The sequence below is a fragment of the Manacus candei genome, unplaced genomic scaffold (assembly GCF_025592945.1).
Source record: "Manacus candei isolate 608988 ecotype Guabito, Panama unplaced genomic scaffold, ASM2559294v1 h1tg000015l, whole genome shotgun sequence".
Classification (NCBI taxonomy): domain Eukaryota; kingdom Metazoa; phylum Chordata; class Aves; order Passeriformes; family Pipridae; genus Manacus; species Manacus candei.
In genome coordinates this window covers 4,781,369-4,806,533 of record NW_026138063.1, presented here as the reverse complement: position 1 = coordinate 4,806,533, position 25,165 = coordinate 4,781,369, and the positions used below count along the sequence as shown (strand labels likewise).

Below are 25,165 nucleotides of genomic sequence, written 5' to 3'. Positions count from 1 at the left end.
AATGACAGAATATAAATCTTCTCTACCTGTGGTTTCATGACTTAAAGAAATACAGCCAGAAACTATCTGGGAAGGAAGAGAGAGTCCCCACTGGTGCCCCTGTACCAGCTGCCTTGGGAGGCACAGCAGAGAGTACAAGAAGCTTCTGTCCTCATAATTACTGCTGGACAATCCACACATTACCTAAAATCACAGCTTGAAAAAATTAAATTATTTAATCTTGCATAATACAATGTGACACACAGATGAAGGCCTGTAAGTAAACCACTATTCTACACCAGAAAAGACCTTCATTGACTATTATGCGAACAATAAATCTTCCACTTTCTCTTAAGAAACAGTAATTACAGAAACTTCAGCTGTGATGGGTATCCCCTGCTGACAATAAATGTCTGTCCTTCAGCACATCAGCAGCATCTTGGTGATGGATACTGTGGACTACACTGTAAAGATAATATAAAATACTGTCTGTAGTATGTACTGGCAGCCTTTTTTTAAGCCCTGTGAGTACAGATTGGGAAGGTGCTCTGTGTATCCAGGAACACATCTTGTTTTTCACACTTTCTTTTTTTAACAGTTCTAAGATATTTTTGCTGTCTGTCCCTTGGTTACTAGCAAGGAGCTCCAAGGAGATAAGCTCTGCTCTTTGGTAGGTAGGAAGCTGCCTCAGCAGTGGCAGAGAGGGATGACCTCTTTCACTGCTTCACCAGCAAAATTGAAGCGGAAAACCAAGTGGATCAATGGGAGCCATAATCTAGTTCTGCAGTGTGGAACTGGGTCATGGGGAGGAGTGGGAATGCGGGTTGGAGGCTTCGTTGCTGCCTGTAACTGGGAATGTGCCCGTGGGTGCAGCCTCAGAGCCCAGAGACAGCTCAAGGTCATGTTCAACTGCTGTTCCTGTTCAACCCTGATGGGCACTGCCTGTCCTACAGCTGGGATTGGTGTGTGCAGCAGATGAGGAGGTCAGACAGGAATTGTCTTTGATATATGTCTTCATTAGGCCAGTGTGGATGCTACTGGAAGGCAAACGTGGAATCTCTCTGGATTCAGGATATGTGGCTGGAGGCATCAGCTCTGCTGCCCAAGCCATCCCCAGGGAGGAGGCTCTGCTGCATGATGGTGTTTATTTGGTGGCTGGTTATGAGAGGTCTTGACTCTGGAAATCATAGACCGATCAGGACAATGGAGGTCCTGATGGAGACCATTGTGGTGAGCTGGTCTTGAGCAGAAACGCAAAAATAATTCACCAAAACCTGGTGAAGTGCAGGTTTAAAAAATACACTCCTTAGCATTGGCTTATTGGCCACCAGGCATCAGCTCTGCTTCCAGATCATCCATGTACACCAAGAGCTCTCTGACTTTAAAGCTGGATTCCTTTTTTCGGAAGAAAAAAATATTCTGAGCATGGAATCTTTCTACATCTTTAACTCCTGAAGGTAGATGCCTCTGAGATGAACATAAAACTGGAAAGGATTTATAAGGAATGCAGTCTCTTGAATACTCTTCTTAGGAAGCAGCAGAGAGTCCCTCTTGGACACTCAACTGGGTGCCTTGAAGAAGAGGGTCCTCTGTGATGGGGCTGTTTCCTCTGGTGAATGGGGGCCAGCCTTGGTGACTGCTTGAGTCAGGATTCTGGATTTACTGCTGAAAAAGACTGATGGATAAAGGAGTTAGATGGATTTGGAATCTAGTTTTAATTCGCAGAGTCTTTATTGAGAAAATATTTCTTGAAAAGAATTGCAACTTTTTTTAATGGCTGCACATCTAAATTTACTGACAATTCTGAGATTTTTTAAATTTATTTTTTTTTTCCTCTGGCTTAATGTTTTATAATCCATTGGGAGTTTGGTGGCAGCAGAGACACTTGGCCTTTGTTTTGGAGAATGCTCTGGTGGATCTAATTTTCCTGTGTTTCCTTAATTGCAGGACCTCTGATTCCCCTAGAATTCAGAGCAAATCAGGGTCAGGGGATCAGACTGTTGCCTGCCTTGGCTGTCACGTCACAGCACAGACTTTTTCTGTGCAGGGTTCATGTGCTTGAGACTTGAAACCATCTCAGTAAACATTGGAAGGTATATGTGTGCTTCCATCAGCGCTGCTGGGGGCTTTGACCAAGTCTTAGCTGGAGTTCTGCATCTTTTAAAAAGACTGCAGTTGGGCAAGCAGGTGCTGAGCTTGGGACCTCAATTTTCTTTCTTTTCTTCTGTCTCTTCCAGGCTGCTCTTAAACATTTGTGCATCAGGTATGTGAGGAACGTGATAATGGTTTGAGGAGGGCATTAAATAGGCAAATGGCCAACTTTTGTCTTACGTAGTACCTACATTTCTCACTTCCCTTCCCTCTTGTAATGTATAGTTTCTCTGTTTTTTCTTTTTTTTTTTTTTCATTTCTTTCTTTATTTAGATCTTTCCCTGACTGAAATTGCCCTAGTTACAGCTGTCACATTCCTGCTTTGCAGTGGTCTGATTTGGCAGCCCCGTTCCCTCTTAAAACTTACAGACAAATGATGACGTTTAACTCGCAGCATCCTCTGGTTGCTCTGCACTGTCACAACAAGATTAGAGTAATTCATGTGAAAGTAGAAAACCCAGCTGTCTTCTAGGAGGAAAGTGTATTCCTTCATTCCTTCACAGGATGTGAAGATGGAGCAGTTTTTTATGGAGTGCCACAGCTCCTGTGACTGCGTGTCTGTGTTTAACCCACGTCAGGTGTACACTGCATCCTCCTCTATTAGTGGTGGTTTCATGGTGTTCTCTGTCCATCCTTTGCTTGTTTTCTGGAGATGGAGTCAACTGGGCATCATTTCACTGCTGCTGGTTTAAATTCCAGGTTGAGCTGTATTGTTCCTCGGAAATGAGCGGAAATAACTTGCAGTGATGACTCCCTAAATAATTTACTCTTGGAGGAGCATTCTTTGTGCGCTCTCTGGAGCGGTGATGAGGAAGGAAGTAGGATACTTCTCCTGCACAACAGCACATTGAAAAACATCTCCACTTCTTTTTCAGGGATAGGAACAGATTTTGCAGGCCATCTTAATGTTCTACTACCTCCTGTCCAATGACTGATGTGGTCCATTTCAGATTATCTAGTGTTTTGCTTCCTGTCTGGAGCAAAAACTGGCCTTGCCTTGTGGCTGGTGACAGAGGAGCTCCTGGCATTTCCTGAGATGACTCATCGCTTGCCATGTTGATGCATTTGGGATGACTTCGGACTCTGTGGTAGTTTGGTAATTAACTGGGCATCTTTCTGAAAGGACTTTCAACAGTGACTCCTTGTGACTTTTTTTGCTGTTTAAGTCATTGAACTGTGACGATGAGACACTTCTGTTTGTGGAAAAGGGAACTTTTGGGGTTTCGTTGCTGCAGGATTAGTCAGATAATGCCCAGTGGGCTACAGCTTGAAAAGGGGCAGATGTATGTGGTCAAAGCACAGGACTAGGACTGAAGAGTTGAATGTTTCTGCGGTGCCACGTGTTTTTTGGTATGATCTGAAGTGTTGACCTTTATGTGCCTCCCTTGGCTCATTGATACCATCAGCCCAATGGGGACATTACTCACTTCACTCACATTTCTTGAGTAACTGATGCCAAAACCACATTTTTTAGCCAGTCCTTCTGACTCCCCATGGAGTTGCTGAATAGGCTTTTCAGCCTTGTGAAGCTCTGGAGGGGTCCTTAGTGTAACATGTAGGGTCATGGGGGACCCGGGTCCTCTGCTGCAGGAGAGCTCCACAGGCATTAGTCCCTGCGGATGTGCCTGCAGCTCAGGAGGAGCTTCACAGCCTTCACAAGGCTGTTGACAGCTCTGAGAGCTGGTGCTGCATTCTCGTAGCATTTGGGGGAGATGACACCCCTCATGGAGATGACTCAGTGGTGGACCCACTTTTTTGGCTGTGCAAATGGAAGGATCAGGTCTAAGCAAATGAGTCTACTTGGGAGAGAACAGAGATTGCTCTTGTTCCCATGAATTTATGGCATGTGCCCCACCATGGGAGCAGGTTGTAAAACCTAGGAAGCGTGTCAGTTTGTTGTTTGGGAATGCGCTTCGTTACAGGAACAGCCTTGTGCTCTTCAGGGAAGCATCCTGTAAAGGAGAGGTTGGGTTGCTGTGATAAAACACCTTGATCTGGGTTACTGGTGTTGCACTAATTACAATATGTAATACTCTATTAGGGACCACGTTGTTCAGCCTCGCTGCGGCCCCGCAGGGAGAGCATGGGAGAGGATGAACCGGTGATAGATGACTGCACCAGGAGCATGGGGAATTTGGCTGGAGGAGATCTGGGGAACACCTTTTAAAATATGGATAGAAAAACTTTGTGCTGGTTTCAAATGAAGTGGAACAAGTGGGGTCAGAGATCTCCCTGAGCCCTTCAGAGTTTGTGGCATTATGTGTGTCATGAGGCCGGGTCCTGCTGTGTCCATACCTGTGTGACAGGCTCCTTACTGTAATAAAATTAGAGTCCTTTGTCGGAGTGGCTTTAAAAGACACTGTTTTTCTGACCAAATACCCAGGATTTAGCTGTGATCTTCACAGAATGACTTTTGTACAGACGGTTTGATATGAACCTTGGCTGTGCCACTATAAAAAGGCTGGGATTTTTATGAAAGCTGGAGTTCATGGAAATAATATGAAAATTCTATTTATTGTTAATACATGAAAACCCACGCTGAAGATGAAAACTCATCTTACAAACTGCTCTCTAAATTATACCCATGTGGTGTTCAAAACATTCTGCTCAGCCCTCTTAATTAAAGACTTAACTCTGTGAGACAACTGCTTTGCTTCCCTCCCGTCATCCCCCTCTTTGCTTCCTTGGCTGTTTGCTTAAAACACATTCCCTCTGTTGGAAGGAATGACTGAATTCTGTTGCTCCTTCATCTCCCAAATGTCCAAGGGCATGTTATTTTCTGGAGAGAGCATACATGGTGGGTATGGGTTTGCTGTAGGAGCAGCAGGACTCATGATCCCTTTCTCTCAATGAGCAGCAAACCCCAGTGAGTCCCATGCTCTGACCCTAACCTGTGGGTGAGTTCAGCCATGGCCAGGTAAGATGTCACCCAAAAAGCCTCGGCTGTTACATACCCTGCTTGCCTGCTTTTCCTGGCAAACTGATTGCTTTTTGGGCCAGGCAGAACTGATGGTGACCTCAGGGAAGACCATCACAGCGTTGTAGTGCCCCTGTTGTGCCAAAACCATCCTTCTCTTTGGTAAGCATCACTTTTTGTGGTTTTCTTTCCCTTCTCATCTGTAACTGTGGGTTTGTTAGTGGTGTTGCACATCGTGGTGCTTCTGCAAGTGCTGTCAGCATTGCTGTGGCGGGGTCCTTGCTGTCAGCGCTTGGAAAGCAGTCAGAGGCTTTGATGTGTCAGGTCAGCTGAGCTCAGCATAGCGTGAGGGTTCAGTTGTGCCACCTAAATAAACAGCGTTTTACCCAGTCAGCTCTGCTTTTCCTGCCTGCTTTGAGAACAGCCAGAGACGAGGGCTCTGAGAACAAAAAGGCAGCAGTGATATGAAGAGATGATTGAGTGATTTTTCTGATAGACAAGTGGCCATCACAGAAGGGCCTGGTGATGTATCCTGCGTGTTGCTGGTGCCCATTCCGAATGCAAGGACTAAAGCCCTGTCTGTGGTGTTTTCTTGTCCTTCTTAATCCCTTAATATCTATTTTCTTCTTAATATCTTGGGAATGAATGGCATCGGTGCCAGAATCAAGGTTCAAATAAGAATCTCCTGTAAGATTGAGGCCATTTTTTCTTATGAGAGTTGTGCATCTGCTCTAATGGCTTTAGGAGTCAGGGAGCAAACAACTGTAATGAAAAAATCACTCTAGTGAACCACTGTGTTCTCACACTGATAGAGGAGAATCCCAGGGTGTGTTCAGTTCTGTATTTGCAAGAAATAGATGGGCAGCAGGGACTGTAAGTGGGATGGGTGCTCTTATATCACACCGAAGGAGAGAGCAATCTCGTATTTGTTGTTCGGAGGAGCAGGATGCACCTACATCACAGCAGCAAATTGAAAAGTTGCAGGTAGAAGATTAGGTTTACTAGCGTAGAGAATATCTCCTGGAATTCAGATACAGTAGTGCCAATAATAGAACATTAAACTTTGATAGCTCTTGGATTTGCTGGAAGTCTGAATTTACAGCTACTTACTGGGGTGTGCTGCCAACCTGTTGGAGGTGGTGGAGGGTCACTGTGGTGGCTGATAAGTGTCCACCAGCTTCTCTACACTGCAGCCCCACTGCCTCCCCTGGGTTGGCTCTGGCACCTTGGTGGTTATGGTCCATGGTGACCCTGCCTTGTGTGGGGGTTGGACCAGATGGAGGTCACTTCCAACCTATATACTTGAATGTTTGGAAAAGAAAGAAATGAGAGTGCTGGTTTTGTCTGTGGAGGCAGGAAGTGTGAGGAACTGTCTGAGCAGAGAAAGTCTTGTCTTGGCTTCTGCTTTCTGATTGTCCCCCCCATCTGAGGTGGGTTACCAGGTGACATCCCCACCACCAGCCCAGAGAGGGGGTGAGTCGGACAGCCAGGTAAACATCCAGTCTCTGCACCATCAGTACCGTGGGACGTGGTGCATGTTCCCTTTACCTCTGAACAGTGGCCAATCACTGGGAAGCCAAGCGAAGATCTCCATGTCATGCTGAGCACCATGACCTTTTTCTGGCAGCTCTAGCCAGCCGTTGTCCCTGGTTCAAGTCATTGGTGTTTCCCAGGCAGGGCTGAAGGGGGGAGCAGCAGAGCTGACCGGGCACACTGCATGCCTGCACTCAGCACAGATCATCCTGACTGCTTGCTTCGGAGGGTTTATTATTTTTAGACGAAGCAGGAGATGGGAATGTGCTGAGCTGGCTCCTAAGACCTGCCAAAAAAAGAACATCTTTCAGGACTCACTTTAACTTCATCCCTGTGTCGACACAAGAGCAATGTACCTGGAATTGATAAGTGATACTGTGCAGGGCTAGTAAGGCTTTTGTGATGCATCCATGAGGTGTGAAATGTATTACATGACTGTTGGAGGAAATCTGTCAGGATAAGGATCAGGCTTAAAAAATAAAACAGGTGTTTTGCACCCAGAAAAAGCTAAGTATTAGATTTTTATTAGCAGTATTAAGAAAGTCTAAGGTGCAAATCGTGACAGTACTATTTGCACTGGGGCTGTTAGTGCTCATGGCACGCTGGAAGGCACACAGCCCTCTGGAGAGAAAAGTAGTGGGAAAAGCCAGAGCCCTGGCACAAGGACAGGGCAGAGCTGCTGGGTCTTACATTTGTGGGGTTGGATTTCTTTCATCTGTGCTTCCTGAGTTTCATGAGTTAAACTCTTCTGTTGCTTCATGAGTTCGGTGATGCTCTTCAGCTTTCTGAGACCTGTTGATGCTCTGGGGTGGTCCCAGGTCCTGCCAAGCAGTGGGAGCTCTGGGGGGACGTGCCAGCCATGGGTGTTTGCTGCCTGTCCCACCACATGCTGCAGCCCAGCAGCAACTGCAGGGCAGTTTGTGTGACAGGAGGAATGTGAGGCGTCCGGCGAGCAGGGCTGGGCATGACGCACACCTTCAAATATGCTCTTTATTCTTGGCCCTTGCAACCAGCAGATAAACTCCTGACTTATAGGGTAAAGACAAACACCAGAAGCACACCCTTGAGTTATCTCGTGTGACATTATTACTGTGATGAAGTACCTTGCAAGGACGTTATCATGTTGTTTTGCTCCGTTATAAGGACAAAAATAGATAGCTGAGCCAAGGAGGGATATGTATTGCACAGTGAGCTTAATAGGGATAACTCTTTTTTTTTTCCCAGACTGATAAGTTGCATTAAAAGTTTTCAAGACCTATAGAATTAGGAATAAATTAAAAATGTCTGAAGTATATGTAGCTTTTTTATTTAAATCCTTTTGTATACTTAATCAGCAAAGCATTTGGAAGTAGTGTTCACTGTAGCCATGCTGAACCAGGAGGTAATGTCTTTTATTAGAACAGCCAGCTGAGCTGGAGAAGCTGCCTGAGCTTTGGGGCATGCTCAGTCCTTTCCTCAGGCTGGAAAACCTATGAAAATATTTTAAGCAGACTGCTGACTGTGTTAGGTGGGATCTAAATCGTGGTACCAGGGTGGCAATTCAGTTAGGGTGGGAAAGGCCGGTCTGTCTCCATGCAGAATGGATGGGATTTGTCTACTTCTGTGAGGAGATCCAAGATCCTTGGGTCAATGGCTGATGCAAAATCCATTGAGATCAATTAGAAAGCGTCAGTGATCGCTTGGGTTTGGGGATGGAGCCCAGGCAGCCTTATTTATGTCCCCATTCAGCTGCTGCTGCAGAAGACAACTTGCAGGTGTCCCTGGGAGCGGGAGAGCTGGCTCAGCGAGCTCAGCTTTATCCTTGGCTATCAGTGCTTCACTTCCATGAGTGAACGTTTTCTGCCAGAAAAATGTTCCCAGCTATATTTTTTTTTTCCACTGGCTTTATGGAAACACTGTGCCTTTCTTCTCCTGGCGTCCCAGCTGGTGCCTGCCCTTCCTGCGCATACCAAGTCCTCCCTTCGTCACTGAGAGGGGCTGCCCAGACGCTCTTACTCAAAACTGGTTTGCATTAGGAAAATAAAAATACACTTCTCTACAAATTAAAACGTTTGTTTTCCATGGAGAAGCTTGACCCAGGTGTCATGTAGTTCCTTGGGATTTTTTGAGTGATTTCTTTTCTGTTGTTTTGAGTTTTTCGTGATTTTTTTTTTAAGCCATCCTTGCTCGGTTCCAGCCTGGAATGGAGCATGAAAGCAATGATATGCTTTTTAGCTGAATGTCCTAAAGAAATGAAGCTGCTGCAACTGGCATGGCTGTTAGTGAGTCCCCTCTGTCTCTGAGTCAGGGAGATTTCCAACCTCCTGGCTCATCCCAGCAAGATTTAACAAGAGTTCTCTAAGAGCAGCAGATGTCCCAAAGACAGGTAGTTGGAATAAACAAGAGACCCTCCATGCTGCTGAGGCAACAGCTGCGAACACTGAACTCAGATTATTGAGCATCAAAGAATTTGTGAGCAGCAGAAAATAGTTTTCATAAACTGTGGTGCTTGTTTATCTTTTCCTTTTTTTAATGAACAGAATGACTCGTTTATACAGGATGCTTAAAGAGCTCTCTGTGCACCACTTATTTAACGGCTTGTAGTGAGCCTTGATGGGAAAGTGACCTAGTTCAAGTCCCCGGAGGCTCCTGCAATAAAAATGATTATGAATAAAACTACTCTTATCACCATATGGCAGTTTCAGGCATTGCACACATACATAGTCTGCAACGGTTTTGTCCAGAAATGGTGAGCTTTTTCTTAAATAAATCCATCCAGCAGGGGCAGAAGAGGAGGGGTTGCCATTATTAGTATTCTTCCCTGTGAACCGGCAGCAAAATCCTCGGTCGCTGGAAAGGGGAGGATGGGTTTTGTTCTGCAGACTGCCCTGGATAATGTGCTTTGGGGAGCTGAAATCCTCTGATGGAACAGAATCCGTTTTGCAGGTGCAGAGCACTTTACTTTTTCCTTATAAGCCCAAGCAGAGATTTAATTGCTGCTCTTCAGAAGTGCAAAACAAGAGAATGTAATAATTAGAGCTGTCAGGGTGTCCTTTTTTTCATGCTGATGCTGACATTAGCTGGTTTAAAGCCTATTTTTAACCTCTGCAGCGTTCAAGACTGACTGTGTATTTTCAGTCTGGCTTTATTTGTTTCAAACTTTATAAATTTTAAGTAATGTAAACTGGAGAAAGAGGAAAAAATGGATGAAAATGGAAGGAAAGAGGAAAAATGAACCAAATTAAATGAAAAACGTGTTGGTAAATTATGTTCACCTTACAGTGATTTTTTTTTTTCTTTTTTGAGTCTCCAAAATTCCCTCTAACTGGAAGTTGAAAAATCTCAAAACATAAAACACTGAGCACCTGGTAAGATAAATATTGTGTTTAATGTACCATCAGACAGGGCCCTGGATACTGCAGGCTGCAAGAGGACTGTTTTTCTGCTTAAATAGTCATGGCTTTATCAAACTTCATCCCTGACTCCTCTGGGGGTTATCCTGATGAGCCAACAGCAATAATAGGAAACCAGGTAGGGTGGGATGTGCTGATTCACCACTTTGCATATATTGCATATTTATGTATTTATGTGTGTGTATATCATAGAATCACAGGATGGTTTAGGTTGGAAGGGACCTTAAAGAGCATCTCAGTCCAATCCCCTGCTGTGGGCAGGGACACCTTTCCCTAGACCAGATTGCTCAGAGCTCCATCCAACCTGCCTTGAACAATTCCAGGGATGGGGCAGCCACAGCTTCTCTGGGAAACCCATTTCAGTACCTTACCATCCTCACAGTAAATATATATGTACATACATGAATATATGTGTATATATAATATGCATGGTAAGTCTTGAGAGTGACCCGCTGCTCCCCTGCAGCTTTACTGGAGTAATGGGGAACCACTGGTTTTTATTGGAGAGCTGAGCTGGTGGAGATGCACCCATGAAGGGTGTTGTAGTGACGGGTGCTTCCTTATCCTGGATGAATAAACCCAAAGGGCACAGTGAAACTGGAACTTCTTGGGATGTCAGAAAGGTCACAGTCCTTTGAGGCTGCTTAAATGCCACTGGTTTAAACCAAGGCAGGGATGGAAGAAGAGCAGTGTGGTTGTGTGGTCTTGGTCTCACTAAATTGGTGCCAGAATGGGATGCTCAGACAGTCTCACCACATGGCTTCCCGTATATAGTTTTTTTTTCTCTTTCTGGCATCTAGTTGTGGTTTTTTTAGTACTTCTCAGTGCTGTCAGGAGTACCCTGGAGGCTGCAGGAGAGATGGGGATGGTTAGCTGGTGGGCAGCACCATCTGATGGTGGGGTGGGTCCTGCCACATTACTGGGTAGGTGCTCACGTCTTGTGGCTGTAGCTGGATAAATCCCAGTGAAGGCAGTGGGAGTCAGCATGGAGATGCGTGTTAGCCCACCTATTGTTACAAAAGAACACAGAACGTGGTGTTTGCAGTGGATTTGTTATAATTTTTTGGAATTTCTTGGCATGGATGGCTCATTCTCTGCTTGCCTTCTTGGTTCCTCACGAGTGGATTAGAACGTCATCGTGCCACTGCTTCTGGCCCTTTTCTCAGTGCAGGGTGTTGACATCCAAAATACAGATTTCTAATCCTAAAATTACAGCCTGCCCTTTCATAACGTGAAATCAGTTAGTTAATCTCCAAATAGTTCCCCAGCCCCTCGTTAGTCACTTTGCACTGTTAAGCTCTCAGGCATTAAAGCACAAATGTTACATACACCTGCTGTTTCACTAAGCAGGCTCTGAACCTGCCAGCCCCAAATGAGGATGGGATGGCAAAAGATGGAGCTTTCTAGCCCTAGTGGGCTCAATGCTGCCCTGGTGCCTTCCCCTTCTCCCCCTCAAAGCCTGTTGGTGTATGTTGTTACCCCAGTGATCCTGAATTTCTTCTTACACTGGGGAAAGCGAGTTGTTGGAGTCATTGAGAAGGACCAGTCTAAATTTCACCTGAGAACTGGGGTCACAAACTTTTTCCCATGAGGCTGGCCCAGCTGTGATTTGTATTTTGCAACCAGAGTTAAGCCAGAACCCGTCTCCCCCCATATGAGCTCAGTTACTTGCCCACCGTGAGCACCATGTTTCTTGAAGCTCTTTAGTTTTGATTGGTTTTATAATTATCTTTTTCTGAAAGAGCAAACCAGGACTGTGCTGTTAAAATTACTGATTTGTTTTATCCCTCCCCCAGTAATCAGGAATGAAATGGGCATTTCTTCAAGTACCAGAACTAATAAACCTGATTTTCTTTGTATTTATGTCTCTTGGTTGATTGAGTACTTCCCTAATTAAATTAGGATTCTATTATGTCTGCTTATACCTATAGTCTCTCGCTGCCATTACTTTTCTGGCAACACAGAGGCTGCTATAATTGACTGGAGAAAGGGGCCGACAGGATTAAAAGCTGTTGGAGATAAACCTCGTGAAAGGCTGTGTCCGGCATCCTTTGCCACCCAGCTGCCTGTTTCCATGAAGTTGGTAGAAAATAATTATCTTTGATGCCTTTGAAGTTAGCTAATAGCATTAAAGCTCACAAGCACACGCATGCACGCACCCACGTGAGCCGAATCTCCAGTTTGGCTTGTTCCTCAGGAGGCTGGGGTAAAATAGTGAAGGCATGGTGTCTTTTTAGTCCAAGCCAAGCAGTGAGGATTTTGCTTTGGAAGGTAAGGAATGTGTATGGTCAGCATATCAAAGTGTGGTCTGGCACCCGTGGAAGGCACAGCACTTGGTGCACTTGTGCTGTAGTAGCACCGTGTGTGAGGGAAGTGGGCTTGCAAGCCAGCACTGAGGGGTTTTTGTGTAAGCAACAGCTGTTCCCAAATGTGGTCTGTACCCAGAAAACCGGGCTGTGCCTTGAAAATCGTGTACCTGAGTGTGGGGGTAAGTCTGACTGGTTTTGGGGCAGGTGAGGGATGGTTGAGCCTGTTGGAAGGCAAAGCTGCTGCTCCAGGAATGCCATGGCACAGACATCAGTGGGAATGAATAACATGGAATTGCCTCTGGAAGGCTCACTGCCCTCATTACCACCTTAGAAGAGGTGACATGACAACCCTGAGCCTCCTAGGTGTCTCCATGCTGGATCCTGTTGGGAGTCTTACCCCGAGCAGCACTGTGAGAGCTTTCAGGAGAGGTGTGCCCGAGACATGACAGCAGGAGCTCTGTCCTGTAACCAGTCTGAGAAAGCAAGTTAGTAGGTTGAAAGGTGGCATGAGATCTTCCTCGGCATGTTAAAAAATCATGGAATGATGGGAATTCTTGCTGGAAATCAGTCTTCAGTGTGAAATGCTGTGTCAGGTTTGTTGGTGTAGAAAATATGTGGAAATTGAGACCGTACATGGCAGATACCCATGTGTGAATAATGACCTGACCTAAGACATGGCAGTGATTAACCTTTTTTTAACTTTTTTTAACTTTTTTTTTCCTAAATAAACAAAACATAAGAGTGCAAAAAGACAACCTTAGGACTGCAGCAAAAAGTGAGTTACCAGAGACATGTGAATCTATATTTGCCTATATGGCAAGAGGGGGATTTGCTTATTGCTGGTATGGCAGCACAGCCAGGTCCTAGAAAAGTAATTGCATAAATGGAAAATATTCTCAGCCCACCTTTTTTGCCCTTTCTTGAAAGTGTATAAATTCTTCTACAGAATGGAGTAATTTTGCAGCCTTGGATTTGCCATTTATTCATTTCTCAGTAACTAATGTAGATGTACTGTTGCTTTTCTGAATTAGCCTGTTTTATTCTCCATGCTTTTAGGTGCTTTTAGCTTTAATTTATTTTGTGTCCAGATGCCATAATCAGAGAAGTATGGGTGGGGGAAGGAGAAATCCTCTCCTCAGTCCTGTCCATGCACTCTTGTGACAAAACCAGAGGGTGAGTGGCTTTGACCCAATCCTCCAACCTCCTTTTTGGATGGATACCAGGTGGATACCTGGTGTTGGGTGGACACCACGCTGTCCTTACCAGGACTGTGGTGAAAAATGAAACAGGGAAAGCAGGTTGTGGGAAAGGGAGGAAAATGGGAAGACTGAAAATAAAGGGGGGAGAGGAGGAAGGCAGTGAGGAGGCAGTAGGGGCTCATAGGGCTTGGAAAGCTGGAGACAAGCTGCTGTCAGACGATATCACAGGAAACCTGAACTTGTATTTTTAGGGACACTTGGGTTTTTACTTTACTGTAAATAATGGGTTTGGGGGAGGAGGAGAGAAATGACTGCTCTTCCTGCCACCTGCTCCACTAGGCTTTGTTTCACTTCTGTTTTCCTTCCTCAGTACAACGGCATTTGCAGGGCGAGAGGTGTTGGCATCCTCCCACCCCATCGCTCCTGGGACTTACCCCAGCCCGGTGGAGCATTTTGTGGTGGCACGTGAGAAACCCATCTCCTGGAAATCTACTTTATCCAGTCAGTTGTATAATAGTGATTTACCAAATGGGCAACCTCTCGTCACCCAGGATCAGGTTTGCTGTGTGTCAGAAGATTTTCCCTTATGTTTCTAAGTAAGCATTTGCATTTCAAGTGGCTCTTGGCACAGAGCAGAAGAGCAAGGGCTGGATAATCTAATTTGCATAAAATCATTCAGGAAAACAGGATGCTTGTGTTTGGATGGACAGGTATATTTTTGACTGGTTCACTAAGCTTTCAGAAGGAGAAATGATTTGAAATTTACTCAAAGGAATTTCAAGCTGTTCAGGAATTTCAGGGGATACCAAGATCTGCTTTTCTGTTGTCACATCACGTGTTTTTTCCTTCTTTCTGCCTTATTTTTTCACAGAACTGGGACACATTCACACTAAATCACAACACTGTGTGTTACTGATAGTTTGGGCAGGTTTTTGAGCACTTCTAAAAGACTGTTTGCCCATGAGCATTTAAGAAAGGACTATAAGAATGACTTTCCATTTATTTTTCATCAGCACAAACCCTTTCAGGAAGGACAGGACCATCATTTCAGAGCGTGTTAAGAGGCTACTACATATGGCATGTCCTGAGCAGGTGTAAGGAGCTTTTCCCACTCTGCAAATGCTGCTGAAGTCTCTTTTCTTAACAATTATCCTCCACAACCATGAAACCCAACTCCCTGTCAGGGGATGGCCTGGCTTGGCCGTCATTCAGGTCAACTTAGTGGTGATTGATCTCCTCAGATGGCTCTACATCTACACCAAGGAAGTTTATCCCCTCTATATTTACATTTATCTTCAGGATAGGTTTTATTTGCCGAGTCCCATTTCTTTCTGATCCAGCACATGAATGCTTTGAGATCCCGAGGAGACAAGGAAAGATATTGTGACAGAAATTTATAGAGGTGCGTGTGGGGTGAATAGGGACTAGATTTATTGAAATCTCTAGTTCTTCTTGATCAGGAGGGTACTGGGAACAGCAGCCTTCAGGGAATACTTCAGCTCATCTCTTTCAGAGATGGGTAGGAATTTGGAAACCTGGAGGAAGGACACAAAATGTGAAAAGCTTAAAAAAGAAGAAAAGAAAAAAGAGACTCGTAGCACAGGTACCTAATCCAGTTCAGATATTTGTGTGTCAGAAGTTTTGATGATGGCTCATTCTTTTGTCTGAAATTACTCATCTTCCTCTTTGTTTAAAGCACTGGAGGCTTATGGGTTGTAGGCAGCAAGAATGAGTTGTGGCTTCTGCAGTCATCTCCTGTGCCATTGCTGGTGCTGCTGCTATTGCCAGTGACTTCACTCCTCGGTCATGTCACCGCTGTGAGCATTAATCACAATTAATCACTTATAATTAAATAGCCAGGATGGATTTGTAACAGCATTGCATACTCTCTGGAGTGAGCTTGGTTGGAGGCAACATCTAGAGAAGTTATGCTGGGGTCAGCAAGAATGTTCAAGTGAAAGGCAGGAGCAGGGTGCTGGAAAGGAGGGCCCGAATCAGGGGGAATGTCTGTCCTAGGTGTGCTTTTTCCCAGCTAAAAGATTTCTGTCTGCCATGTTTCATTTGTGAGAACTGGCTTAGGCAACTTTTAAATCCTCAAATAGTGGGAAGGGGAGGGAGCCAGGTGTTGAGGAGCACTTACACCTACCTTGGGGGGACTTTGAAACAGTGTTTTGTTTAGGGACAGTGATGGTGGTACCATAAACATCTGCAGGTGAAACAGCTGCCACATCACCCACGCAGAAAGTGGCCCAAAACTTTGCAGTGGTGTTTATCTAATGTGTGCTGACCTGAGAGCTGTTGGTCTGAGGAGGTGCGAACACCCAGTGCTCAGTTGGGTGGCTGGTCCCCACACCCCCCATGCTTCCTGTTTGCTGGTTATCCTGATTTCCATCAGGAAATGCTTGATTGAGAAGTCTTACTCCTGGTGTCTTGCCTCTTGAGGGTGCTGACCTGAATGGAGACAAGTTGGGCATTGGAGGGAACAAAAATGGTCTGTCACATTTGTTTTGTTGTCTGTGTCATCCACTGTCCAGTCTTCCATTTTTGTATGACTGATTGAATGGCAAATGGACTTCAGGGGAGCAGGGATCTTCTCTATTGTACCCTGAACATGGGTTCTCTCTCTTAAGTCTGGTGCTGGAGCAGCCCTTGGCTCTGACTCTGGGTGCAGCTCTGCAGTACTTGTGGCAGAAACCTCCTTCCACCCATTTGCCTGTGCTGCCCTTTTCATGTTAAAAATGTGTCTTCCTATTCAACCAAGACTTCTCTTTGTGATACAAAAGAAGCCTCTCTGAGGAGCTTTTTTCCTTCAAAGAGATCTGCATGTGCTTTTGTGAGGTGAGGGAAGGAATGTCTTTCATTTCTGAAGAGGACTCAGGTTGTACAAGGACAACGGGAGAAGAATGACCCGACCCGATATAGAGACAGGTCCAGAGGTCTAAGTTCACGACCTGCCAGTGCCTTTGCTGTAAACATCCTCTGCTTCTCACAGCACTGCTGTTGTCGGAGCAAATGCAGCCCTGGCATTTCATTACCCTCTCGGAGTCTCCCAGCTGCCTCCGCCCGCCCGCGAGTCCCTGTCAGAGGTTCACTTGCAGAAGCCATCACTGTTGAGGAGCACCAGGACACAGCATCTCTGCCTCATCTCAGCCCTTCATCTGCATCATTAGGACAACAGGAAATGGCCCCAAGTTGCAGCAGGGAAGGTTTAGATTGGGTATTAGGAAAAATTTCTTCACAGAAAGAAGTTGTCAAGAGTTGTCAAGCACTGGAACAGGCTGCCCAGGGAAGTGGTTGAGTCACCACTCCCGGAGGGATTTAAAAGATGTGTAGATGTGGCACTTAGGGACATGGTTTAGTGCTGGCCTTGGCAATGTTAGCTTTGCAGCTGGACTCATTGATCTTACAGGTCTTTTCCAACCTAAACAATTCTATCATTACTGAAACAACAATAGCAAAGAAGAGCCAGGCACATCTTGTAGCTCCCTCTGGGAGATGTGATGTCTGTGGAAATACTAGAAACTAAATCCCAGGGTGGTATTTCTGCAGCCAGTGTGTCCTGCTGAGCTACAGCAGTGGGAGGGATGAGAAATACCAGGCCATCTGACAACTCAGTTTTCTGCTCTGAAGGCAAAGGGACAGGTTACATTTATGATGGTATTTATTCAGAAAAACACATCTGTCGATGGGCTTTATGTTATTTTTATGGGCATTAGAGAGGGGTTTGGTCTTTTGCTCTCAGAGACTGCTTGTTTCCCTTCCTGTGCTGCTCAGAAACTAGGTGATAGTAACTGATTTTTATCTTTTACCCTTCATATTTAAGCAAACCTTCCCTTGATCTCTCATGAACGCTGGCAGCTCACTCTGTGCTGATTGGAAACGGTCAGTGCTGCACTGGCAGAGCTGGCTGAGGCCAGGGCTGAAGCTGCAGAAGCCTGAGTCATTCTCCTAAAGCAGATCAGCTTTTAATTACAATTTCTAGTGCACTTTTTAAGCAGTCTTGTGGAAATGCTGTGTAGAAGCATTTGAATTAAAAATGTAAAGAAATTGTGTTGGCTTTTGGTTTTGTTTTTTTTTTTTTCCTTGTAAGTCTCCTGGGAAGACAAAAGCCCTCTGCTATAGAAAAAAAATAATTAAGAATTTATAGAGTGCTCTTGTTTGAAGGTGCAAATCAGGGCTCTAGTGCAGAGTATGGCTGTGTGAGGAACAACTCCTTGTATTCTCAAACATGTTTCTGCTCTTAAGGAAGGCTTTGGAGGCTTTTTGCAATATGGCATCACCCATTGCATCATTTTTAGGGGGTAGCTGCAGTGTTATTTTACCCCTTTTGCTGGGGGATAACGCTGAGCAGCAAAGAGCCCAATCTCTACACCAAAGTTGAGTGCACTTGGTGGGGATCCAGGAATAGCTTCCAGCTGCTCTGCTCAGCCTTGGCCCCACATCCCGGGAAATTGTCCCACACCACACATCACTGGCTGTGCTTTCCCTCCTTCCTTGGAGACTACGAAGGTACACTCCACAGTGTACTTTAAAATCAATGTTGTCTTAAACAAGGCTGTAATGTAAAGAGAAGTTATACCCCCTACCCCTGGCTGTGGGGATTTGAAGGAACAGGCAAACTGGCAGGTTGGGGGATTTTCCCCCAGAAAAATGCAGAGAGGTCTTTCCCTGCTCCTGCAGGGACTTCTGTGTATCACCTTTGCCCACCCTGTTACAGGTGACCAGACCCTGAATACCAAGCAGCATAACCAAACTGGGGTTTTGTCTGACAGCCAGCTCTTGCTGCTGGGAAAGACCTTGAATATGAAAGATCTTTTTAATATGAGTCTGCCTGTAATATATTGGTGACTTAGTGCTTAGCAAGCATTGATCCTGCTGGGAAAGTGTTAAAGTCTGTGGTGGCCTGGGAGGGGTGGCATGTTGTCCTGGCTGTATGGGATGGGGCTTGTGGGTGGCCTGAGCTGCCTTTTAGGTAGGAGCAGGAAGCAGCTGGTCCAGAAGGATGCTTCTAAAACTGTATCTTACCAATTCCTTTCACTTAGTACAACTGAGATTGGAGGTTTGTGGTGTGATTTGATGCAGTGCCTGGCCTTGGTTCCTTCCTGACGTGCCTACAGCATGGCACAGTCCGCGTGGATTAGCTGTGGATGAGGTTTCATGCCGAGCTTTTCAGATTTCCACTAAGATCTTTATCCAGTGGAATAAAAGGCCATCACCCCCTGCCCATATGTGTTCTCCCTGCAAAGCTGCAGGCAGCCTCCATGAGCTACCCACGTTCCGGCAGGCGCCCTGCCTGCAGGCAGCTTTTTGGGCTGCTTTGAGAGCTTTTTTCACTGCTTTGTTTCACTTTGCAAATAACAGTGAGTAAAATCCATAGCCTTCAGTCCATTCCTTCAAACTGCACGGCATCGATTTGTGTCTATCCACGTTATTCTCTGTAAGTAGGGCCCATAATGGCCGGGCAGCCCTCCTGCATTGATAACCACGTCAGGCAGTGGTTGCAGCCCCCAATTACCAAATAGCAACATGCTGTGCCAGTGCTGGGCTCGTCCCTCGTGTCCTCAAGTGCTGAAGGTGGCAGGGACACTCGGTCCTTTCTGGCTTCCTCCCACTCATTCCTGAGCTGTGCTGTTCCCATGCAATCCCTGGTACCGGCTAAACCTTCCCCTGCTAATCCCGAGTCCTCCTCCTCTCTTCCCTGCTTTCAAATCCCTGGCTAAAGCCCCTCTTGGCTGTGCTGCCTGCTGTGAGGCTGGATGGGGGTCGTATGTGGGGCTGGGGGAGGGTCTTTTGTGGGGTCTTTTAGGGCTCCTTCTTTTCCTAGAGGATCCATCACACCCCAGTTTCTCTACTTTGCAGAGTAATGCGGACTCTTGAGGAGCTCTGGGTGTCCCAAGAGGAGGGTCCTCTACCGAGCAAGGGCAACCCAGTAGTGCCATTGGGTCCATTTTTAGGGAAGGCAGGGAAAGGCAATGGACTGACTGCCTTATTGCTTAACAGAAAAGCTTTGGCTCGCCAGTCCAAGGGTAGGAAATTCCTGCTTGAGAGAGGAGACTTGGAAATGGAGAAAGTATAAAAGCAATGGAGTTTAATCTGCTGATTGACGCTGTTGATCCCAACCCTCGAGGCTGGCTTAGAGGGTGAGCCACAGTGGGGCTGTTCTGCAGCGGAGTCAAAAATCCCATCTTTATCCCAGACAAAGCAGCGAGTGCACGTGTGACATACGTAAAGCAAATGTAAGGATAAACGGGTCTACATGTCATTTCTCAGGCTCCCTTTTCCAATAAGTGGTTCTAAAATTTTGCTACTCAGTACCTGACTTGCTTAAAGCATCAGACAACATGGAAGCTTTGATGTATCCCTGTGCAGCCAAATTAGTATGTATACTGCATAGTATTGCTCTGGGCATGGCTGAGTCTTCTAAATCAGTAGAACACAGGCACTGCAAAATGTTTATTGACTCCTGACAGTAAGTGACTGGGAATAGGATAGGATGGACAGTAAGTTGTCAAGGCTGCTCAGGGCGGACAAAAACCCTGGAGGCAGCTCTGGATGAAAGACAGTGTGATGCCCATCTGCCTTTGGGTATGTGAGGTCTAAAATTGATATTTAAGCTGACATAGATAGAAACGTGCAACACAGGGTCTGCAGTATCCTGAGTTACAAAATCACTGGGATTAGGGAAGCATCTCAACCCTCCATGGCACAACATCTGGGGTTACTTATGTCATTCTTACACTTACTTTCCTAACGCTACGACTTAAGTCACCCACGAGATATATGTGAGAGCTTCTGGCAGCTGTGGCATTTTCTCCTAAGCCCCATAAAACGTAAGTACCTTTATCAGCTTGCTCTTGTTATTTCTACCACCCTGAGACAGGGACTTGGAGTCGTGCTCAGGATTGATGAATGTGTGAAGCCTGAATGTACAAACTGGCTCAGGTGCCAGTCAGCCTTGCCACGTGGGCAGGAATCAAGGTGATTAGATCTGTACTGATCCAAGCGTGAGAAGGACTGAAGAGGCTCAAAGGGGGAGGCAGTGAAAGGATTATAAGGATGGCTTGCTTAGAAAGTGGTTCAAGGTAACTGGACGTATGTCCTGTGCAAGTTCAGCAACGGGACCTCAGAAGTTCAGCCCAAATTTCTCCTGGATTTGGAGTGTTAGGGTTGGTGCAGAGAAGAACCCAGTGGATTTGTGTTCAGGCTCCTTTCTGCAAGTCAGTGAAATGAAATGGAAAACCATTGACAGCCACAGAGTTAAGTTTCCTCGAATAAATGGTCAGGAAAACACCACACATAGTTGGGCTTTCCTTCATACTCAGTTTTCCTTACACAGGGACAAAAAAAAAATATTAAAAATCCTCAACCAGCTTTAGGAAACAGATGCCTCTGTGTTACCTGGCTCCCCCGTGGTTGTCTCCTGCCACCAGTGCCGTTTGTCTCCTGCTGCTGGAGAGGGTGCTGAGCACTCAGGTTCAGAAGAGGGGGTTCTTCCCGCTGTTTGTTGGTTGAAAAATCACCTTGCACTTTACATACCACCTCCAAAATTGGATCTTGCTACTATGAAACTAGATCCGGAGTCAAGCAGATGGCGCTGAAGAGGTGTTTCCAGAAACTACATTTCCATCAGCCTGTGTTGTGTTTTTTCCGTAAGGGCCATTTTTCTTTAAGTCAACTGCAGTTTGCAAGACAGTTACTGATTTGGGGCATGGCTTAGAGAGCAGGTGGCACTTCACATGCTGAAATGCAGCTGTTTAATGTGTGGCATGGAGAAATGAGGTACCAAAAGCCTGAGGAGGCTGAGGGGTAGCGGAGTGCCTCGGTGTTCTGGGATGAATTGCCATGGGAGGCAGGAGCACATGTTTGCAGGCGTTAAGCCCTGTCTCCCTGTAGCAGGGAGCGCATTAGGAGCAATCTGTTTTGAAGGGATTTGGTTTTTCTGTGAGTACAGAAGATACAGCAGCAGCTGCCAAAGCATGTTGCATGGTGGAGACCTTTCTGGTGCCCCTGAGCCCTGGACACAGTGGCTCACTCGTATCCCAAGCATATGGTCTGAGGTCAGGAGCATCCCCAGTCATTTCAGGGAATGCTCTGGAATGCCCATTCCTATGTCTGCACAGAGCCACCTTCACCTGTGATGGGAATTGGTGCCCTGAAGCTGATGGGCTCATCCTGGAGTTTGGGTTTGAAAGTTGAAAACTATGTGGTTCTAGCCATGGTAAAGCCAAGGTACCCCTGGGAACATGCAGAAATGGTTGGCTGTGGGTTGCATACGGCAAAAGGATGTGGAAATCTGGATCTGCGTGGCATTCTGCAGATGTGAAAGCTCCCTGCTGCAGTCCAGACCTGGCCAGGTTTGTGGTGGCCCCCTGCCACCTGTCGGGCACCAAGGCTCTAGAGGTGTCAGCCAGTGGGATATCCTGTCCTGGATCTTCCTTGGGCCACCCTCGGGAGCCAGGTGTCTCCCTTGAGAGGACTGGGTGGTCCTGGTGCATGTGGGCAGTGCTGTTCCCTCCACGGCTCAATGCTTCCCACTGGAAGGAACAACCTGGTGCTGCTACCAGAGACGTGGCCTGTGTGAAAGGGTGCCTTATGGGTCTCCTAAACGCAGATTTAATTTTAGTTATGAATATTGCAGTGTTGAATAGGCAGCGACGTGAAACAGAAGCACAGTGGGGGTGTTAAAGGGTGGTAATAACATGGCTGTCATGAACTAATGTTGTTGGGAACAGGCTGTGCTGCCTCCTTTTAGCTGCAGAAATGTGCACTTGCAGAGAAGCCAAGGAGCTGGGGCAGAGGGAGGGCAGGCTGTGAGGGAGGGGAAGGAGCACCCAGGGTCTGCGGGGCTGCAGGGGCTGGGATGTTCCTTGTGGCAAAGAACCTTGGGATTGCCCCATGCTGGGAACTGCCAGGTTGGACCTGGGGGTGCTGGGACAAGGAGCAAAGCTCATGGAGGGCCTGGGAAATCTGCAGGGGATCCATTGATAACTGGCAGCATCCCATTCCTCCTCCATCCCACTGGTGCACTGAATCCTACTGCCTAAGGCACTGCGTGTCCTTCTTTATATATATATATACATATATATATATATATATAGATATATACATACATTACTCTTTGTCAGGAATCTCTCTCCTTAGTCCTTTGGTGCTTCAGGTTCCTGTAGGATGCTCCTTGAACCCACTTTTGATGCATTTGTTGTCTGTTGATGATCTCCATCTCTCTCCACTCCATGCTGTGGTGCTTGGCCCACTTATCCTCCAGCATAGACCAGCTCTTGGTGAGGCTTTGACCTCCCTTTCCCAGAGCAACATGTGGCTCTGGGAAAGCCCTGCCAGATGCAGAAATATCTTGAAATCTGCTCTGCCACAGGGTTTGCTGTGACCATAAAGAGCAGTTCTTCAAAACCTACATCTTCAAACACTTGTGGACAAAATCTGTCACAGTCCGTGCTGCTCTACTGTGGAGCAGTGGATTTCTCTGGGTGGGAATTAGAAGGGTTGCAAGCCACATCTAGAGGAACCATGTACAGAAACTTCTGGAAGGTTTTGGGATCTCTGATGCTGGTTTAGGACCTCTTTTACTGGTGGTTTTATCCATAGAAGAGGGAAACTTCAGTCCTTCCTGAGCTGGAGGTGGGTGTCTCCAGCCTCCTTTGAACTACAGTAGGGATAGGGGATGGAACCAGTACAAGCACTGGTGTAAGGGATGTGTTTCCCTTATATATTAGGGAATATGAGATTAAAGCCTTGCTCACCTATATGCTATAGTGCCTGTTATTTCTGGAGATGAATAATATGCTAATTAACAATTTAGTTTGTTAATCTAATAATCCTGCCTTCTTTACTTAACGTCAGACCTATTGTGGAGCTTCAGTAATGGAATTGCAGCTCTCCAGCTGCCTGGTCCTGATCAGAGCTTGATTGATACAGAAACACTTCAGTCCTGAGGTCAGCTTTGTTTGGTCAGCACAGAGCATGAGCTTGGGCCTGTGCAGTTAGAGAGCTGTCTGTGGTGGGAGAGGATTTAGGCTTTTCTGAGGGGAAGCTCTGGTTGCTCAATCCAAACTGAAGTATTAAAATGCCCAGCTGAGAAACAAAAAGAAAAAAATCCACTTTGCTTAGTTTTTCTTTGAATTTTTTTGAAAGTTTTCCACGATTTTACTTTTTAAAACGTTGGAAAAGGTGACAGATGTAAGGGGAGGATTGGCTATGAGTGAAATTTGTGCTTGTCCTGCTCAGTGAAGGCGGTCTGCTCTCCAGAAGCAACCCAAGGGCTGTCAGCAGATTGGCCAGAGGTAAAGAGCAACCAGGGTTCTGCAGGAGAGCTCAGGAGGGCAGAGGAGCAACTCTGGAACCTCACCTGGCTGCAGAGGGCAGTAGTTTGGCTACAGTAAGGCAGAGACAAGGGGGTGGGTGAATCCTCAGCCAGGGTTGAAGGCCTGGTCTCCAGTCTGCAGAGCTGTCTTGACTGCCCACTGGCTTGAAATCTCACTCCCAGTACTGGGGTTAAGTGCAGGCAGCAACAATAAGGTTTGGCCCGTGTTGGCTCTTGTTTTAATCAAACAGATATGTTACTCTTTGTTAAAACAAACATTTTTCCCATCCTGTTATATGACTCACTTTTTCTTATGCTGGGCTGCTCTGCGGAGTATCCGATGTTTTAATTACCTTCTTGGAGACGTGGATTTATTTCAGATATGTTTGAAGAAATGTGTAAACCAAGTGCAAAGCTCGAGTACATAATTTATAAAACAGCTTATTTTGGAAACTGCTGAATTTTCACAGTAGAATAAGCCTGTTTTTTCTATCAGTAAGTATTTTAGCCCCTCAAACTAGTTGGAAAGGGAATTTTGGCACCCTTAAGATTGTTTTCAGTGGGAAACCAAGTACATAAATGTGCCTATACTCTATAAAAGCTGAGAACAAATCACGCCAGGTGCTATAAAATGGTCTAATGTACTGCAGGATGGCAGTTCAGATTCACAGCTCCCTTTGGAAGGCAAAGTTCCTTCTCTCAGGAAAAGTTGGATGCAGTTTTCAGTGCAGTAGTGCTAAAGTGCCTTCATGCAAAAACTCTTGGATTGAGACCCTGAATTGTCTCAAACTGCAGGAAAACAAGGAACTGGCAGGATCTGGACCATGGACCTGTGTGAAATTCTGACCCATCCCAGGAGAGCTTTGCTGCAGAAGGACTTGGATGCAGAAATGGAGCATGGAGGAGATGGGACTCACCAGTGAACACCTTGATGGTGTGTGTGCAGAAGTAGGGCTGGGCAAAGACTTTGTCGTAGTTAGCACTTATCAAAAAATACATGTCAACACAGAAAACTGAACTGGTGATTTCTAACCTGGCAAAATCTCTGGTGTCCTGTGCCATTCGTGTTGTAGGAAGAATATGTTGGAGGTGGTGGTGTTGAGGATGTGCTGTTTGGAGGCAGGAGTTACAGAAAAAAAGGTGGTTGTTGGGTTGCTGGCACCAGCTCAGTATTCCAACTGCAACAAAAATGTAATGGAAGAAACTTAGTTGGAAGGCTTCTCTCCTGCCAAAGTGGTAATATTTGGATTTTTATGAGACTTTTTGTTACTTGTCTCAATTCACTGAAATTTCTGTATGAGACAGAGTATTCCTCAGCAGGGTTGTGGTCTGGTCCCAGCAAGACCATTCATATCAAAATTTCAACA

At 46.0% G+C, this 25,165-nt stretch overlaps 1 protein-coding gene across 6 annotated transcripts in view; it reads left to right on the top strand.

Moving 5' to 3' along the window:
• Positions 1-25,165, top strand: part of TNIK (TRAF2 and NCK interacting kinase) — a 153,289-nt gene that overhangs the window by 49,588 nt on the left and 78,536 nt on the right. The window lies entirely within an intron of this gene.